Below are 21,389 nucleotides of genomic sequence, written 5' to 3' on the forward strand. Positions count from 1 at the left end.
TAAAGATGTTTAAAAAAAAGAAAAAGACTGGGGCAGGGGTGGGAGAACTGGCGCTCTTGCCATTTAATATGTCTATGTTTTGCTAATTGCTGCAATTTCGCTCCAGTAGACCCATCCTCAACTGTGCCGACTTCCCCCAAACCACAGACTCTGTTTTATCCTTTTATTGGGGGTAAAGGAAGGGCATTTCCTGGGCTGTTAGGAGAAGTGAAGGGGATCTGGAGATCTAAATGCTCCCTAGACTTCCAACCCAGCATCCTTAATTTAAATCTCTCCATATACCCAACCTGTACCCCAACCCTGCGCCTCCTGAGGTAACTGACTGGATCAACTCCTGAGTCTTTTGCAGATTCTGTGAAATAAAATGGAATCTTGCCAATTTCCTCTGCGAGTTTAGAATTAGTTTTCCCAGGTCTGCTAAGTTCTTTATGCCTTGCCCAAATGTTTTCCAGCCTCCAGAATTCTATTGCTCTCTGATTATCCAATTCCAGTTACTTCTGATATCAATTCCATTTTCCTTTGACCATTATTTTCTTAGATAGCTCTATAGACTTTATTTTACTATTTTTCGGGCAGTAATAGGTTTCTTCAGAGTTATTTTCAAATTATTTTGTATGTAACATGATAGTTATTTCTTCCAACTTGATTATAAGCCTCTTAAAGTCTTCTCTTTTTTTTCTTTGATTATTTCCCCAGAGTGTCTAATACACTTCACATATCTAGGACTTGATGCCTGCAGGTAACTATTAAGTTATTTATAAGCGACACATTCAATGTATCATCACAAGCCATTCTCAATGTATAACACAGTATTTGTGTAGCACTGCATCAGCCTTTTTTCTGATCACTAATATTATAACCTTCAGACAACTGGAGGTTTATTAAATGGTAACAACCATGATGATGATAGGAGAAAAGAGAAAGACAGCAATAGATAGATAGACAGATAAATAGATAGATAGGGAACATTAAAGTTGTCTCAATTTTCTAAATGGATGTTTCCCTAAATGTCCTGCGTAGCTCCAATGCTGTGATATATATGAATAGATGTTCATGAACAAAGGATTCTTGGTCAGATTAATGTGACAAATAGTGGATTAGGCAAATTTAAATAGGTTTCTTTAATATAGTATTTCTCAGAGCCGTTAATATGCTTTTATGCATGGTACAGCATTTTCCAAACGAGCTGTCCCTAAAATTCTTCTTTTGTTTATGGGATACATTTTCATGTCTCTTAGGGCTTACTTTATATGTAATGAACTTTACAACAGAGTGTTTTCAGGTTCGTTCAGGATTTTTTGTTTTTAAAATATAGTCAGTCCCCAAGTCAGGACAATTATGTGAAATATTAAATAGAATATTTCTTAAACAACAAAAGAGGAAGAAGCAAGGCCCAGCTCCTGTCTTATACCGACATGCTTTCTGATTAAGGGCAGGACTCTCAAAAAAAAATCACAGAGCACTAAATAATGATTATGTAGTTCTCACTGTTGGATCCAGGGTGAAATGCAGTGAAAATGGTGCCAGGGAGGGTCCAGTGAGTCAGGCTGTCATGGGGAGGGTCTCAAAGAATGCCAGGTCCAAACGGAGAGTGTCTGGAGAAGGGGCAGACTGAAATCAGAGGCTTCTTCCCCAAGAGGCTCATCTCAACACTGATGAGAAATGAGATGCAGAAGCCGAGAAGACCTGAGGTGTGAGCAGCTAGGAAGCAAGGCTGGACAGGATGAAACAGTTCAGGATATGGACTGTAATTCATACAAGAAACTCTCAGGGATTAATTATTATTGGGTTCTGGGTAGGAAACCTTGGGTTGACAGGTTTAAAGGAATAGAACTGAATCCAGTAATTATTAACATAACTTAAAACAAATCTGAAATAGTTCTATTCCCATAGGATAGAAGAGGAACTCAGATCCTGAAAGGCTGAATGATTTGCCAGAGGTACACAACATGTGAGTTGCAGAGCTGCTGAGAGAATACAGCTCCTGGACTCTTAGTTCAACATTCTGGCTACCCTACCACCTTATTTTTCATCCTTACTTCTTTGGCATCTATGGGGTAATAGAACTCAGATTTACTAAGATCCTCATCCAGAGAGCCACTGTCTATCTCCTGTCAAGCTGCAAAGGGATTACAGTCAAGGCCTAGAATCTTCTACCTGAAGTCCACGGTGATACAGACATGCTTCTTGGGATTCAGATACATGACAGTCATCAATAGAAGAGCAGCTTATTTGGGAAGTCTAACGTCACTTATACACGATAGAGACCAGTTTAGTATGCAGCACACAAACAAACACATTCTCCCTGTGTTAACTGCTGCTCAGAGCAGGGCAGCCAGATCACGCGAGGCCACGGTGCCCTGCTGGAAAGCTGAAGTGTAGGGAGGCTGATGTAATGAGGCCTGGGGCGACCATCCCTGGTGCTGCACATGGCTGGGCGATTCTGCTTTCATAACTCTGGTAGCTGGACAATATTAGCTCCAGAGGGCTGACCTCCCCATCCTGAGTGCCCCCTATCACTTAGTCGCCTGGGCCTCGGAATCTTGGTTAACATACAGGCCGCCTTTGGGACGTGGGTCCCTTGCACTCCCGAAGACCAACGAAGACTTGATCTTCTCTGGGTGTCTCAGTTACCTCCAAACACATCACCCTGGAAGGCCATTCTGCTTCATGCTGTTGGTGCTTCCTGCCCAGAATGCTTCTGTTCTTTCAATCTGATCCCCAGACTCTATTCTCTTCACTCCATTAGGACCCCACTCTATCTCCATACTTCTGGTCAGCATCCTCCATCGTTTAATCATCACTTTGACCAAGCTGACTTGAAAGAAAGTTTACTGATCACTTTTGGCAAAGCACCTTGAAACATTTCTGCTGTTTTCAAGGGAGTGCGAGGGAGCAGCAGGCTGGCTTCGCACGTCCAACTGTGGCAGCTAATTAGAAAGAACTGCCTTCTCCCTCTGATTACTTGTTCTGTAGTTTCACACCATTCTCATCCCACCCCCACCTCCCTTCTAAACAACATGTAAAAGCAGTATAGCAACCCAAACTCTGAAGAATTTTCAGAAAAAGTGCAAAGTGAACACCCCTAGCTTTTCTCTTTCAAAATTTTCCGTCTCTCTTAATCCCTGTATCTCATATTTTATATAAGAATATTCATAGTGTAAGAACAGTTCCACATTCTTTTTAACATTCTATTTTAGAATCTTTCTTCATATATGCTTTTTCTCCGTGTTGATGGCCACTTGATATTCTATGAAGTGAATGGCCCAATCACATTATTTCTAGAGGAAAGAATCAGTTTATTTTATGGGTGTCGTTCCACTAACTATCCTTGTGCTAGATGCCCATAACTGAGGCAGACACTATAGTATATTATTATCCTCAAGCTGGATTTTCAAAATGAGGATATGAAAAGGAAAACAAGTTAGATAAGAGGACAAGCATCAGAGATCAGGAATCACAGGTCAGAACCTGGGAACTAAGATTTCGGGGCTGGATCTATGGAGTCACAGGTTAGGATTAACTAGAGGCAGGAAGTCAGCAAGACACAAGACCTGGAGGGTCTAAACAGAGGGGCCTGGAGTGCCCCAGGGATTTGGCCAGGGCCATATACTTCCTTACGGGATGTTTGCTGTCTGTTCTCCCACTCACCCTTCTTGCTGTGTTTGGGTGCTCCTGAGGTCACTGGGGATGGGAGTTTAACAGGCGCTACTTGTAGCTGACGCAACTTTGTGCATACTTGTTCTGCCCTGACTAAACCAAGGATCAGAGGACTGGAATGACAATGATGTGCCTGGACTAACAAGTTCATGTCCTGCCCATGATGGCTCCCAGAGGACCTACCCCGCTCATGGTCACTACTGAAAGAGGGAGATGAGGGAGTCATGATCAGACTGGACCAGGGTAGACACTCAACTAAAAGGCAATCAAGGCCTGACCAGTAAAAACAAACTGGACCAATCTGATTTCTCTTTAAGGAATCTTGACATGTGGAGACTGAGAGGTTGTTGCCAGTTAGTAAGGCCTGAGTGTAAAAGAATATCCATGGAGTAGAGGACCTGTCAGCCATGATGTAGGATGTGGGATGAAGTTATGAGGAAATCACAACTAAACACAGCAGAAATAAAAGCAGAGCAGGAGTCCTCGTGAAAGTGTAGTTGACAGATAGGAAGAGCTGCTCCCCAAAGAAAGCCCAGTCTGTGACTTTGCTACTACCCACTGCTTCAACTTTTCCTGGGTGAGCATACACATGTATCTTTTCATTTCATCTCTTCTTTTTCCCTCCCAGAGGCACCAAGCGAATCTGTTCCTTCCAACTAAAAGACTGCTGAATCAAAGATCCTAACAATAAAGTCTCGATAGAGAAGAAATTCCTCAGATACCCATATGAGGTTGTCTTGAAGTCACATCTCCAACATGTAGGAAATTTGCAAGAAAAACCAGAAAAGCTTGCTGCCTACCTTTACAGGCAGACAATTAAACCAATTAAAGAGGGAGGTACAGTATGCCTTTTGCCTGCAAGGTCAGGCCTTGACTCACCAGAACCTTGGCAAAGTCGTGCAGTCGGGAGGGAGTAAGAAATCATCCCAATTGATGACAGACTTCTGTTAGTAAATCAGTTTTACTGATTTACTACTGACAGTTAGTAAATCAAGGTCCTGATGTGAAATGTCGATTCTTTTGAGCCCAGGAAGATGCAGGTGACATATTACCAAGTTAATCATGTAGAGTGGACGCCAGGAAGCCACTGGTCACTGTCCTTAAGGAAAAGGACCATTCAATGTAAGATGAATCCTCATTGCAATGAGCAGAACCATAAAATCGATTTAGAGCCCCAAGGCCAGTGGGATAGTAGGGAGTTATAATTAAGGAGACACCATTTGTATTTACAAAAGTGTTTAAACAAGACAGTCTTTATTTTGGTGAATGGACTGTGTATCCTGGGTGTGCATTAAAGAGCAGGGCACCTTACCTTAGGATTGGTACTATTTGACTTGTATTAATTAAATCCCAATTATAATGGTGGGGTCAATGTATCCACAATCATCATCATGTAGATAGAAAGAGCACAGGGTTGAAAAAGCTGTGTCCAAACACCAAGTCTGTGAATGTCAGCTGTGAGTCAATCAATTCCCCTTTCTTCGCCTATCAAATGGGACTAATAATTCCTATTCTTTAGGGTGGTCTACTCCTTCCCAGTTGGTTTCCCCTTAGGGTAGAATCAAGCAAGAAGGTCCCGGCTAAGCTTTGCTTGGAGAGAAGCCCCAAGGGCAGATACTCATAGTCTGGAGAGCCCTATACCCTCAGAGACAGTGCCTGCAGTGACTCTGGCACTGGTCCATAGATAGCCACCTTCTAGGTCCTGTGGTCTAGAGACAACCCACAACACCCAGTGTCCTTTAGGCAAAGACTGCAGCCAGTTGTCATAAGGCATTGTTTAGCAACTGTCATACTTTTAAATGTCTTTGTGGGTCATTCTAACATACACAATTTCATTCCATCCTCATAGTAACCTTCCAAGGGGCATGTGTGTGATTATTTCTATATAACAGATGAAGAAACGAGTTCTGAAAGGTGAAGCCAATTGTCTGAGGTTGCACAGCACACCAGTGGTAGAGCTAGGATCTGAACCACTCATCAGATCACAGCATGCACATGCTTCCCATAATCCCATCGAAATTCTGCCAAGTGGGCTGGCAGCATGGCACTCCTCCATCAGCTAATGCAGGGTGCCCAGAGTGCTGTCCTCACAGTTTGTCCCAGTTCAGTGCTTCTCAAACATTAAAGTGCATACAAGCCACCTGGGGTTCTTATTAAATTGCAGACACGGATTCAGTAGGTCTGGAGGAGGCCTGACAAAGTGCCCAGGTGGGGCCAATGCCGCTGGCTTGCTGAGCGCACTCTGGGTGGCAAAGTCCTAGCTGACGATCAATGCTTCCAAATGATTCACAGGATCCTGAACAGGCCCTCTTTTCAAAGCTCAGTACCTTCCCTTCTCTCACGAGGTGGTTAGCGGCCAGATCTGTGAAGCAGTCTCAAGTAGTTCTTAATGAAATTAAAACCAGACTGACATCCCTAATACTCTCCAGCTGTTATCCAGTACGTGCCATTAGGGTAACTGTGTGGGAGAAAGGAGGGTGGAAACTAATGCAATAATCTAACCAGGGTCTCTTTAAAGCTACAGGCAATGCTTGATTAGTAAGGTAAGGAAATTTAAGGTGAGACCATAGAGTGTAGGCAGCAATAACAGCACCAGCACCAGCAATAACAGTAGCTGCAGCAGAATCATTACTTGAATACCTTTGATATTTTAAATTGCGTATGTGTTTTATGGGTAATTCTTACAGTAGTTCAGCAAGACAGAGATTATTATGAATTTTCAGTTATTCGTGTTCTACTTTCATCCATAAAGTAATATGAAGCAATGTCCGAGAATATCTAACACAGGACAAGACAGCAAAAGTTTAAATGTGGGGGCAAGAAGAAAAATCTGGGTGCAAAGTAGAGCCAGGAATGAGGCTCTCAATGAGCACATGAGGAGTGCATGCCTGCTGGGGTGAGCCATTCTTGGTTCTCAACTTTCCAGAAGCCAACAAGAAAAGGGGAATCTGATCATTGAACAATTCACAATGATTATGTAATTTTAAAAAAATAAACAATTCTCAAAGAAAGCAAGCCTTTCTTCACACCCAGATCATGTGAGGGTATCTATTGTGGCCCTTCCTACAGGGAATATGGTGTGCCGCAGTGAACGACTTTCTCAGCAGTTACTCACAATAGACCCTAGGATGGCTTTCATGCAGTTATGTTTACAGTGATCCCCAGTGGAGGCTAATGCATCAAAACCAAGCATAATTCAGAAATGTAGTCCTTCTGGGACACATGGGATATGGTCTAGTACCTAGCTTTTGGGGGCTCTGGTTTAATTCAGAACTACATCTGGACAACTTGGAGAAGTGGACGTATCCTTCAAGGAACCTTTCTCTCTATTGTCATCCCTCAGTGCCATTTTCCTAAGCTCAGCTTGGAAGATGCTAAGTAGCAGTGAGTCAGAGATTATTCAAACAGCAGGGGGCTTTGGTTGAGTGGAGACCCAAATGAGTTAACTGAAAACTGGGCACAGCTGCTTAACAAGAACACAACCTGAACAAAAGCCATCTCAACCCTGCTCTGAGGTGAGTAAATTTTAGGGAAAATTCTGAGCAGGAACAGGATTCCTCTCCAAAGGTGCTCTTCTGAATCCACATAGTTGAATGACTGTGGTCTTAAGTAATACTTCACATAACAAGGATGAAATAGCATGAAAAACTTCTGAGGCCACTGGAAGTGACCTTCACTGGGCTAAAAGAAAATCTCAATAAAACATCTGTAGAATACTTATATTTGGGCAATGTTATTTCTTGTAGAAAATTATTTGTGAAACATATTTGTCTATCCATCCATTCATTCATCCCTCAATTTTTTTACTTAGCCAATGCATTTTCAGGGGCACCTGTCACGTACTAGGCATACTCTTGGGAACAAAATTCAGGCTCACTCATAGAAGCATTATTTACAACTGCCAAGATGTGGAAACAACCTAAGTTGTATATACACAATAGAATACTACCTAGCTATAAAAAAAAAAGCAATTCTGCCATTTGCAGCAACATGGATGGACTTGGAGGGCATAAAGCTAAGTGAAATAGATCAGAGAAAGACAAATACAGTATGACATCACTTATATGTGGAATCTAAAAAATACAACAACCCAGTGAATATAACAAAAAAGAAGCAGACTCACAGATATAGAGAACAAACTACTGGGTACCAGTGGTGGGGAGGGGTGACATAGGTGTGGGGGAGGAGGAGGTATAAACTATTGGGTCAGATAGGCTCAAGGATGTATTATTCTACAACACGAGGAATAAAACCAATATTTTGTAATAATTGTAAATGGAAAGTAACCTTTAAAACTGTATTAAAATTTTTTTTAATTAAGAAAAAACCAACACAGGATCACTGCCCAAATAGAAGGAAAACCAGTGTGGGAAACCCCACAATCACGTAACCACTTAATCACACAAAAAGTCATCATAGCCAAGATATTGATATTCTCCAGTTTTTCAACCTTTCAATATAAATTTAATGTCTTCCATCTGTTGGGCACTAGACAGGGGATGTGATGATAAATGACACAAATAAATACATAATTATAAAAGTTGCTAGCTAAGTGCTAGGAGAAAACTAACAGACTGTGTCTATGAGAATAAGGGTAGTGGGCTTGAGACTGTACGCAAGAAGGTGGTCAGGGAGGGTGTTTCCAAGGAGTTGGTGTTCAAATGAAACCTGCAGAATGTGAAGTTCTAAATGTGGGTGGATCTGGGGAAGAGCATCCTGGGTGCAAAACTCCTGAAGCTGGAGGAAGCATGCTAGTTAGAGGAACAGGGAAAAAGTAACTAAATGGTCACATCTTATGGGATTAGAATTTACCACACAGTTATTCCTGGAAATGTCAACCAAAATAATTGATTTCAGAGTAATTGATCCATAGCTCTTCCTCTTCACGATAAGTATTCAGCAAGGCCAGCTGGACATTCCTCGTTTGACATAATAAAACCCTATCACTTACGTGTAAGATGATGCATGATGTTCTTTTTTCTATGGCGGGACACATACATTCTGCTCATTCAAAATCAGGTCTCTAAGAAACTCGTTAAAAACCAGGGATATTTCTCAAGGTCAGGCAGATTATGTGCTTCCCTGAAGCCTTACAGCCCATTAAGTGGCAGCCCCAGGATTTAAAACACCAGTTTTCTGATAGCCTAGGCCTTGGCTTCTACAGTACATAGGGTATTCTTGCTAGAAGAGACCTGGGAATCAACTTTAGGTCAACTCTCATTTAAATAAATTCTTTCCCTCGGGACTCTGAAGAAGGATGGCAGGAATTCAGAAGTTGGCACTTTTAGCTCTGCCATGGACACCAGCCTGAAGGAAAGCCCCACAGGTTCTCTCCACAAGCATGCAACCCTATTCTTCCAATGACCATCCCAGCAAAAATGATTACATTGTGTCATGATATTCAAACGCCTACTTTCCCTCGAGACTGCAAAGCCCCCAGGGGTAAAAAGCTATCCTGCCTACTGATCCCCCCCATCTTTTCTTTAGCCCATTCCCTCTGGCCATCAGTCTAGATTCTAGCATTCCCTCACTATTACCTTTCCTTGAAAAAACCTCTGCTCTTCACTCCCTCCATCTTATTCGTCAGACAAGACAGTAGCACTGGGTAAACTCCACCTTCTCCTTCTCTAAACTTGTACCTGAATGTGGATAGAAAAATGCAATGGAGCTATATGATCACTTTAAATTCGCGAGCTCCAGCTTCAAATGGACACTCAAAACTGCCCAGCAAGTCTTGTATTTTTCTCTTGTTGACTTACTTCCCTATTCCCTGAGAAGATGACTTTTAACTTCTTTTTCTCTTCTGAAACCTCCTACATTCCTTCCTCTACTCTCAGATGATGACTTCTCATTTCATGCATAAAACTGAAAAATCATCTTTACTCCACCAAACCTGCAATCTTCACTGGGGCCCATTTTCTCCTTCTTTGCTCTGGTAAAAATGGAAAAAGTGCCCTTCAGCCTATCAAAGTCCAATCCTTTCTATATGCACCGTGGCTCTCATCCCCTCAAACACTGTCCTACTTTGGTTGTTCTCTCTTTCTACATTTTCAGTCCCTCTCTCTCTTACTGGGTCAGGCCCACCAATAAACAAACATGCTCTATTTAATCTCCTGCATCTACTGAAAACAAAACAAAAAGTCTCTGCTGACCCCACATCTCTTTCCATATACCACTATTTCTTGAGTTCACAGACTAAGACAAATAGAGTTGTCTATACGTTGGCTTCACACTAACTTATCCCACTTCATTCTGGCTTTTGCCCCCTTCCAACTTGCCAATGATTTCCCCGGGAAATGAGCATGCCAAAGTTTCTGAAGACCTCCAGGATGCTAAATCAAAAGGACAGCTTTCAATTCTCAGCTTGTTCAGTGTCTCAGCAGTCATCCACCCTTTCTTTACACTCTCCCTTCTGATTCCCATGACACCCACTCTTCCCTTTATCTGACCTCTGGGCCAGAATGTTCTCAGGACTCCATCTTAGCTGCTTTTCTCTTTCCCTGAGCAAACTCATCCAGTGGCTTGCTTTCTTTTTCTTTTTTTTAACTGGTTTTCATTTTTATCAAAGAAGCATATGCACGGAATTAGTGGACTCCTAACAGTATTATTTGGCTTTTTATAATCTTCTCCAAAGAGCAAACACATCAGATAATCTAAGAGTTCCATTTCTTTCTCTGGAGTCTTTACTTCCATAGCCTTCTGCCCTCCTGCTTCAGTTAATCCCTGTTTTCCTGCACAGCTGACATCTCATGACTCCCCTTCATCACTCTTCTGTGTTAAGTAAAATCTTTCCTGCATCACTTTCTCATTTTTGGTTTACAACTTGATTTTGCTGAAAGACATTCTTCAATAGCTTTCTAAGAAAGAGTACATTCCCTTTAATTCCTGCAATTATGAAAATATATGTACTGTATTTTCATCCTTTTGGTTAAAAATTTAGCTAGGAATATAATTCTATGTTAAAAATCATGACCGATCAGAATTTTGAAGCAATGCTTCATTTTCTTCTAATTTTCAGTGTTGCTGTTGAAAAGTCCAATGGTATCCTGGTTCCTTTTACTTTGTACGTGGTTATTTTCTTCTTGTCTATCTCTGGGTCTTCTACCTCTGGGTTCTAAATTTCATAATGGAACGTTCCATGTTGTAGGTCTTTTCCCATTTATTGTGCTGGGCACTCAATGGTCCCTTTTATTTATTTAATTTTCTAAAAAGATTTATTTATCTTTTTTGGCTGCATCAGGTCTTAGTTGCAGCAGGCAGGATCTTCGTTGAGGCATGCGGGATCTTTCACTGCAGTGTGCGGGCTTCTCTCTAGTTGTGGCGTGCAGGTTTTCTGTTCTCTAGTTGTGGTGCACAGGCTCCAGGGTGCGTGGGCTCTGCAGTTTGCGGCAAGAGATTGTAGATTGCACCAGCTGGACTGGGGTTTTTCTATTCCTGCAACTTGTCCAAAGCTTTTCCATGTCAGGTATTTGGACATCAGAATCTATCTGGAATGCACCTTTTACCCCCCCCCCCCCCCCCACACACACACACACCGTGCTCTGGCCTGAAGCTTTGTTATCCTTTAGATCTTTGCTTATATATCACTTCTTTAGAGGAGCTTTCTCTGACCATTCTATCTAAATAAAATAGCTCTCTATTATTCTCTCCATGGTTCCTTCCTCTATAACATGTACCACAATTTAATTTATGTAGTTGATTATGTATTATGTAATTGAGTGCTTCCCTGTCTGTTTCCTATTGTCTAACAACAAGCTTTATGTGGGCAAGGACCACTTCTATTTTTTGTTCAGTGCCCTAGTCTCAGGACTTAGCACTGAAATACAGCATGTTCAATATATATTTATTCACTTAATCAATGAATGGATGGATAGCTGGATGAATGAATAGAAATTCTAGGGTTTTGGTCAATCTCTGCTATAAGCAGCTCTGTAACCTTAGGCAAGTCACATAACGTCTGAAAGCTTTGTTTTATTTAGCTTCTTAAGACTTAGAATAACAGTGTTGGCACAAATGAAATAATTGATGTCAAAGTGCTTAGTTAAAAGGTATAATATAAATATGAGGAATTATAAAGACTGAATGTGGCTTACTCTATCTTTTCTTATTTTTTCCTTCTTTTCATATTGAAACTTCAATTTAACACTTCAAGGATCATACCTTGATAGCACCTTGTAAGTGGTGTTATTATTAAGAATTCTTTTGAGAACCAAATTAACTAAGCTCTTAGATGTGATTCAAATCAGACTTTTCTTATTCAGACTCCTGAGCAAATAATGTCATAAGAAAATTCAAGTTTCTGGTTCTAGTTTAATGATGGGAATGGGCAATGTCAACTCATGTTCTACTTTCAAGTACAAGGAAGGGAGAGATAAAAGAATGAGAATTAAATCACCCCTCTATTTGTACCATAATTGTCCTATAATATTTGCCCCAAACTAACCAAAATAATGAAACTCTATTCTGGTAAATGTGTGGTCAAACTAGAATGCTTATTATTTGCTGATAGAAATGCAAATTGATATAATCCTTCTAGAAAACAATTTAGAAATACATATAACATGCCTTAAGGGTGTTTATATATTTTGGTACCATAACTGTTCTTCTGAGAAATTTTTCTAAGGAAAAAATCCAAAAGTTAGAATTTGCATTTCTAACAAGTTCACAGGTTGTGCTGATGCTTCTGGTCCAGCTGACCATACTTTGAGAACCACTGTTCTAGACCTTAACCATCTAATCTTTTAGCTCCTTATTGGAGTTAAGCTTCCCTAGACCTCTTATCCTTCCACTCCTGTTCACTGCTAAAGTAATCTGAGATGCTATTCTGACTTACTAAATCATGAGATGATAATGATAAATAATAGGAGAGGACTTGCTAAATGCTAAGCGTATTTGCCACACATTTATTTATTTATTTATACTTATTTTTGGCTGTGTTGGGTCTTCATTGTGACCCGTGGGCTTCTCATTGCAGTGGCTTCCCTTAGTTGTGGAGCACGGGCTCTTGGCGTGTGGGCTCAGTAGTTGTGGCTCGCAGGCTCTAGAGCACAGGCTCAGTAGTTGTGGCGCATGGGCTTAGTTGCTCCGCGGCATGTGGGATCTTCCCAGACCAGGGCTCGAACCCGTGTCCCCTGCATTGGCAGGTGGATTCTTAACCACTGAACCACCAGGGAAGTCCCCTGCCACACATTTAGATACATACAAATGGTTTGCTTTTTCAGATGAAACAGTGTCAGGGTAGATCTTAGCCCGTTCAGGGGTGCAGTTCTTATGTCGGGTGTTCTGGTCATTGTTTTTCACTTTGTGGGGGGATGGTGTCAACTTTCCCCATATCTGGAGTCCCCTTCCAGTATTTCAGATTCTTCCTCTTCCTGCCCCAGCTCTGGAAGTCCTCAGGATAGCGTTTCAGTAAGGGGCTGAATAAAAAGAAAGCAACGTCTTCCCACATGATGATTTAAGGGTGCACAAAGTGACGGAGAGTCCTGCTTTGTGTGAGGGAGAGTCCTTCACTGGGGAGTGACCGAGCTCATATATCACCAGAGCAGGCACCGATCTTTCTGCTTCTCTCCCATGAGGCTTTGGGAGTGGCTCTCTGTCATATTTGTTTCTCCTAGATTCTCTCTCCCTTGGAACTCCTTCTTGGTTTCTCACAAATGGTAGTTCTTCAAGCAGGTGCCATTTTCTTGGACAGCCCTTGTCTCCCAGCACCTATAGCAACCTGATCATATCCCTGGCTCTAGTCTTTCCATTCCTTCTTGTTGTTGTTTTGATGTCCTAAGCTTTCATTCTCCTCAATTCTCATGATTTTTTCCTCCAGTTACTCTTGTTTCTCAGGTATGCTTGCACATGACAACTCCAAGCCACTCTCTGTGTCCAAGGATGGCAAAGGTTTTCAATCATTCAACACATGTGTGTTGAGTGGCTCTTATATGTCAGATACTATGTTAAGTACTAGGAAGGCAAATGCTTTTGACACATAACTTTTCCCTAAATAACATCTTGTATTTCACTGAAATCCTGAGTATGCCAATACTGGAAATCAGACCATTGAAAACACTGGGTTTTTTTTTTGGTAAATGATCAAATCAGATGCTGAATAATTACATTAATCACTGTCTGACTCAGGGTCACCCCTACCCATAAATGAAGTGGGAGTGCCTGAGGTAGCATGATTTTAGGGGTCTCCTCCCCAAAGTCGCACAAATTCTGCCATTCTTTGCCACTTTGGTTGTAGAATAAGTAATGCAGATGTGAGGGCTCATGTTAATTCAGATTCTGTTTTTCATTCCAGTTATCTAAATAAATAGGATAGAGGTCAAGAGAAGGTGGAGGGTGGCATCATGAAACCTGGGTTCGTGAATCATGGCTCAAAGGCCAGGAATAAAGACAGAGTTCTTGAAGATTCCTACCCATCCAAGAATTATCTTGGGAGTGCTGAGTGTCTGGCAGGAAATGGGAATGAAGATACAAAGTAGTGATACTCTAAAGTTGAACTTTACTTATGTAAATTCTGACAAGACTTTTTTCTTTAATGGTCTAAGATTAATCGTATTCACCAGGCCCAGCTGCACATATCATTTCCCCCTTTAGCTGAGAACCTTTCACTCAGAATTTCAAAGTAAGTTTCAAGTGACCATTTCAAAATCTTAGTGTAGCTCTAGATGAGAAGCCTCCAAACCAGGAATTAAGACTTGCCGGGAAAACCAGCATATCAATGGAGAGGTTGGCGATTGAATTTATAATTACCAACATTCAAGAATACCTTTCTAAACATAATGGCAAAAGACTCAAGTCATAAAAATACTGATTGCCAGATCCCACTGTATAAAACTTAATTTTTTCAGGCACTCAACATAAAGACAATTTTAAATGCAAAGAGCAAGCTGGGATTTTTCTGTGTGTGTGCAAAATTTATGACAAAAGTGAATAATACATATTTAATAATAAATATAAGGATCTTGCAAATCAGGAAGAAACATCCAATGCCCTAACATAGAAAAGGTATATTAGTTCGGGCAATGCCCACAGTTGCAACAGCAAAATCTCAGCGGCTTTTTACAGTAGCAATTCTTTCTCATTCTCATAAAGTCTAACATAAGTATGTGTGCCTTATTGGTGGGAGGCTGTTTTCCTTGTAAAAATTTAGGACCCAAGCTTTCTCCACTTGCGGTGCCATCATTTTTAACATGTGGCTTCCGAGACGGTTGCATTCTACTGCACAAAGCAGTGGAAAAGGAAAAATCTAGAGGGTTCGCCTATGGGATGTTTTTACAGGCCTGGCCTGGAAGAGGCACATGTCATACTCACTCATATTCGTTTGGCTAGAACTGAGTCACACTCCCATGAGAATACATAAGTGCAAGGGGAGAGGGAAATATTGTATAGCTGTATATCTAGGAAGAAGAGGAAATGGTGGGTGAACAACTATCTCACCTCAGCCACAGCCAAATCCCATGCCTTATGGGAGCCAAAAGTTGTTTATATATATCCACTTATACATACACATATAAAACTAGGTTAGTCTCAGTTTAAGCTGTGACCCTAAGACAACAGGTGTGAGAGAACCATGGAGGATCTCCCAAGGTGTTCACAAAACAGTCTTGCTACTCAACCTCTCATCCACCTCAAGCGTGTAAACAGAATCTGAAGTTACAGATGCAAAGAGGAGTTACTTAGAGAGGAAGAGAGTTATTGGTGTTTTGTGAGGCTCATCTCTCTCTCCCCCTTTTTAAGCCCAGGGAAGAGATTTCAGTGAGACAACTTGGAGAACTCTGGAGTGTGTCACTCATGCCTGAAAAGTCTGGAGAGAGAGAAGCTGGAGTCAGTAGCTGGCAGAGGTAGACTAAGGGCTGCAGTTTGGTAAGTAATTTCACTCCCGTCATGGGGAGAAGGTTTGTTTCTTGTGGGCCAGATTTGAGGGCCACATGCCAGAGAGAATTGGTGAGAAGCTGCCTGAGATCCTGCCCGAGAGGGGCCACCTGGAGCGACACAGGAACCTCAGCAAAGCAAACTGGAGATATACTGCTAGATCTTAAAGGCTCAGCAAGGCATTTTAAATGATCAGCCAGGAGAAAGCATCCACTAGTATCCAGGGAATTATAAGAGAGAAATTCCCAACAATAGGGTTGGAGAGGGGATCTCCAAAAAACCCACAGAAATGCTCTGTGAGAGAAAGAAGGAGCCTAAATACTTGCCAAGACCACACAGTACTGAGCATCAGTCAAGTACAGATTCTCTTATGTCCTTTTCTCTTCTCCCTTCTCACACTCCAGCTCCATAGAATCAGAAACCAAGTGGGCAAGTCACAGGAGAAGCAGAAGCGCTGGGTGAGGAAAGAAGAAAGAAGCCCCCCTTTCCCACAGCAGGCAGTGGACCTACACGGGGCAAGCTGGAGGATGGGAAAGGTGGGGGTGGGGACTTTGCCGTTAAGTAAAGATGGAAGTTTATCTTGTTACTCTGGGCTGGACATTAATTACTGAACTAAACTGCTGTGTGACCAAAGGTGACTGGAAGACTTCTCATTGTCTGAATTGACCTGGTCTTCATCTGAGGGGAGGATGAATGAGTTTTAATGTGCAGTGTAAGACTGCATATGTGACATCACTACAATCATTCTAATCACACATGTAAACCTTTTTGAAGAGATAAAGATAACATTCTAAAAAGCAGAATCTCTGGATGGTGTGATTATGGCCAAATCAGTTTCCTTGTTATGTTTGTGTATGTGTATGTTTCTATGTTTTTCAAGGTTCCCACAGGACACACTGTACTTACCAATCAGGATGATGTACACACTGTACAGCATGCAGTAAATCCTACATAACTGTAGGATCTTATGCTACCTTCTCTCTTGCAAGGTAACTATTTCCTGGATAGCTAACCTCAAAATCATTGAGTGTAAAAGCCATCACTATTTGATTTATGAACATTAAACTGAACATTAGCTTTGTTTTAATGGCCACATTGGTATCAGTCCATGTCTTAAAGTGTCATGTTCCGAGGAACTGAGTGATCATTTCATAGTACATCCATTTCTACCCTTTTACCCTCCAAATATCTGTCTGCTATTCCTGTATTTCCTCTTTCTCTGAGGCCTTATTAAAGTTATTCATCTTAAAAAATGAAATATTTGGTGTCCACTTCAAGCCTACATGGTTCAACAAAATTTCCCCCATATACAGACAAATCTTCCCCCTCCAGACTCCCACAGTCAGTCAATCTGGACCACATCACTGAGCAACTGACTATGCAAGGTCTTGTGTAGACAGACGGCTGACTCCTTCCTGAGTGTTAGGGTCATTTCTTAACTAGATGGTATATTTCTTAAAGCTAGAGAATACTCGTAGTCCTTCTCAGGTGCCTTGAGCCCTTAACAACCTATTCCTCGGCCACATCAGGTACAGAGACAAACGGTTACACTGAATGGGTTAAGTAAGGAGACAGGCTTCTTTCATTCCGATTTCTCCTGTGTGATAAGCTCTGAGAGCCTGAGCCGCTCAGGAAGGCTTTATCAGGCACAGTTATAAGACTACTGTTGTTTTTCTGGTTTGTTCTCTCTTGCCTTCTGGTTTCTCTCCTGTCAACAACTTTATCTAGTGGCCTGCATTTGGAGAAGTTCACTGATCCATATGCCAAGTGAAGCTCAGGAAAAGAAGGAAGAATGAAAATAAATACCAGCAAACACTTTAAATAACGAACACCTGTTGTTTGATCTGGCTGTGAGTTTGGGGATGATCAGTGGACTATTTTCTTGTGCTAGCTCTATTCCCCAAATAACAAAGTATTTGAGGCATTAACTATTACTACTACTACCACTGTTACGATTATCCTTACTTACCTTTTTTTTTAAAATTAGCTTTTATTGAAGTATAGTTAATTTACAATGTTGTGTTAGTTTCCGCTGTACAGCAAAGTGCATCAGTTATACATATACATATATCCACTCTTTTTTAGATTCTTTTCTCATATAGGTCATTACAGAGTATTGAGTAAAGTTCCCTGTGCTATATACTAGGTTTTTACTAGTTATCTATTTTATATACAGTAGTGTGTATATGTCCATTCCAACCTCGCAATATACCCCTCCCCACCCCCTTACCCCCTTGAGAACCATAAGTTTGTTTTCTACATCTGTGACTCTATTTCTGTTTTGTAAATAGGTTCATTTCTTAGTTACCCTTTAATGAGTTCCTTATCTTTGTACTTAGGCACTTTATAAACATTATCTGAAGTATTTCTTGCAACACTGATAAAATATCGAATTATTTACTCATTTGCAAATGAGGAAACAGAGGGATTAAATGACTTATCCAGGGTCATTCAGCTGCTACACAGCAGGGATGGGAAGTCAGTTCAGATCTGTTGGCTTCTAATGCCAATATTCTTTCCACTATACCATGATGCTTCTTAAAAAGCAGGTTCTTTATAAGTCTCTTAAAAAGTTTTTAAGCAGCAATTTCTCAAAAAGTTCAATGTACACTTATTATAGGACTCACCAATTTCACTTCTACCTACCTACAAGGAATGAAAGCATATGTCCACACAGAGACTTATACATAAATGCTAATAGCAGCTTATTTGTAATAGCCAAAACTTGGAAACAATCGAAAAAAATCAACCATTAAATGAAGAGATAAACAAAATGTGGTTTGTTCATATAATAGAATACTATTCAGCAATAAAAAGTTAGGTACTACTGATGTGTGCAACAGCACGGACGAACTTCAAAAACATTATTCTGAATGAAAGAAGTCAGATACAAAAGACTATGTGTTTCATGATTTTATTTACATGAAATTTCAAGAAAAAGCAAAACTGTAGAGATAAAAACATGATCAGTGATTCTTTAGGGCTGGGAATAAGTGGGGGTGAACTACATATGGGAAGGAGAGAAACTTCTAGGGTGACGGTTGCTCAGTTGTTTAATTCACTAAAAATCATCAAACTATAAATTTATGAAGGGAGAATGATACGGTATTTTGAATCCAATAAAGTTGTTAAAAAAAATGAATGTACCTGGGCTTCCCTGGTGGCACAGTGGTTAAGAATCCACCTGCCAACGCAGAGGTCACGGGTTCGAGCCCTGGTCCGGGAAGATCCCACATGCCGCGGAGCAGCTAAGACCGTGTGCCACAACTACTGAGCCCGCACTCTAGGGCCCACGAGCCACAACTACTGAGCCCACGTGCCGCAACTACTGAAGCCTGCGTGCCTAGAGCCCATGCTCCACAACAAGAGAGGCCACTGCAATGAGAGGCCCATGCACCGCAACGAAGAGTAGCCCCCGCTCGCCACAACTAGAGGAAGGCCCACCTGCAGCAAGGAAGACCCAACGCAGCCATAAATAAATAAATTTATTTATTAGAAAAAAATGAATGTACCCATTTTAAGTGTACAGATGAAAAATGCATCATTTCATTAATGATACAGGCCCTTTTCATCACTCCCAAAGTTCTCTTGTACTCCTTACTAGCCAATCCCCAATCTCCTTTGATTTAGGCAAACACTAATATATTAGTTTTGCCTATTCTAAATTTCATACAAACGGGTAATCATCTAATATTTTCTCTTTTGTGTTTGCCTTTTAATATTCAGTATAATGTTTTGAGATTTATCTATATTATTGCATGTATCAGTAGCTCATTCTATATTTCATTGTATGAATATAACACAATTTGTTTATTCATCTGTTGATGAAAATTCATGTTGTTACCAGTTTTGGTCTACTATGAATAGAGATACTATGAACATTTATTTACAGGTCTAAAGAATATCTTTGAAGCCAGAACTTCCTTAGTATTTTGTAAAGTTATCTAAAGTCTAAGAGAGACTGGAGTGCTAGAGTGGGTTTATCAGGTAACACTTGCTCATTCACTTCCTCGTCACGTCCCCTAAGGAGTTATAAACACATTCTTTTTACCAAGGTTGTGAACAATAAATTTGCAAGGGGGGCTCCAGCCTCCTTAAAGAGAATTGTGGTGGTTGTTCTTATAAAGGCCATTAATAACAGTGAAAACTGCAGTCATTAAACTAGGCCTAGAATGCATAATCGGAATAGAAGTACTACAAACTAGGAGAATCTCCATATTGACTCCTTTATCCAATGAATGAGAGGTACTATGGTAATAACGGCCAAGTGGAATGCACTGAAACTGACCCTATCTACCAAAATAGTAAGCCAAAACCAATACCACATTTCTGGAAGGATTATGGACATTAGTGACACCATCAAGGACTTGAAGGATGTAGGGATGGTGATTCCTACCACCTCCCCACTCAACAATGCAGAAGACACATACATCTTGAAGAATAACTGTGGATTATCATAAACTTAATCAGGTAGATCAGCTAACCTGTCCTGTGAACATCAGTGAGATTCTTTCCTCAGCCACCTCTATCCTTGCCCAGTGGGCTCACAAACAAAGTAGTTCTGCTGACATGGTGGGGGTTATGCATGGGCTCAGTAACACAGAGTTCCAATTATGAAGTCCAATCTGGCTTCTGCCCTTACAGAGTACCCAATCTGTCAACAGCCTGCTGAGCCCTTGGTACGGCATCTTTCCCCAGGGGTATCATTCAGCTATCTGGTTGTCTATATTAGAACACTTCCACCATGGAAGCAGCAGAGCTATATTCTCACCGGAATAGACACTTACTCTGAATATAGATTTTCCTTCTCTACTTGCAACATTTCTACCAAAGCCACCATCCATTGACTTGTGGATGCCTTCTTCACCATCATAATATTCTACACAGCCTATCTTTTGATCAAGGAACTCATTCTACAGCAAACAAAATATAGGAATGGGCCCATGCTCATGGTCTTACCATGTCCCCCACTCCTTCCTAAAGTGGCTGGCCTGACAGAATAGTGGAATGGCTTTTAAAACTCAGATACAGTGACAACTGGGTAGCAAAACCTTGCAGGGCTGGGATGATGTTCCACAGGAGGTAGTATGTGTTGTAAATCAGCAACCAGTATGTGGTGGCGCATCTCCCATAGACAGGACTCATGGGACTGTGATCAGGGGTGGAAGTGGCTGAGATTTCTTTCACTAGTCATCCGCTAGAAACATTTTTGCATCTTGTCCCCACAAGTGAGGGATCTGGTACAGCACATACTTTCCGAAGGAGGAACGCTTCCACCATGGGACAGAGTAATGGTTCTCTGAAAGTGGACACTGAAACTGCCACCTGGCCATTTTGGGATCCTCAAACCAGAGAATCAATAGGCAAAAAAGGGAGCTACTCTACTGACTGGGGTGATTGAGCCTGACTATAGGGGGAAAGTGGTTTGCTACTACACCATGAAGTACAGGAGGAATATGTCTGGAATGCAAGAAATTCCCTGGAGCCCCTTAATACTCCCCTGACCTATGATTAAACTAAATAAGAAAAACTACAACAACTCAATATATGCAGGACTGCTTATGGTCAAGACCCTTCAGGAACAAAGGTTTGGGTCACTCCACCAGGAAAGGAACCACAACCAACCAACATGCTTGTTGAATACAATATAGAATGAGTACTAGGAAAAAATAGTTATAAATAACATCCACAACTACCTGACAAGATGTGGACATGAGAACCATAGTAATTTTGAGTATTTCTTCCTTATTTTGATATAAACTATTTGTGTATATATAAAGGATAATGGAAGAGGATCTGACTATCTAGATTTTGAATCCCAACTTTTCCACTTACTAGTTTTGTGAACTGGACTAAGTTTA

The sequence above is a fragment of the Lagenorhynchus albirostris genome, chromosome 1, assembly GCF_949774975.1.
Source record: "Lagenorhynchus albirostris chromosome 1, mLagAlb1.1, whole genome shotgun sequence".
Taxonomy (NCBI): Eukaryota; Metazoa; Chordata; class Mammalia; order Artiodactyla; family Delphinidae; genus Lagenorhynchus; species Lagenorhynchus albirostris.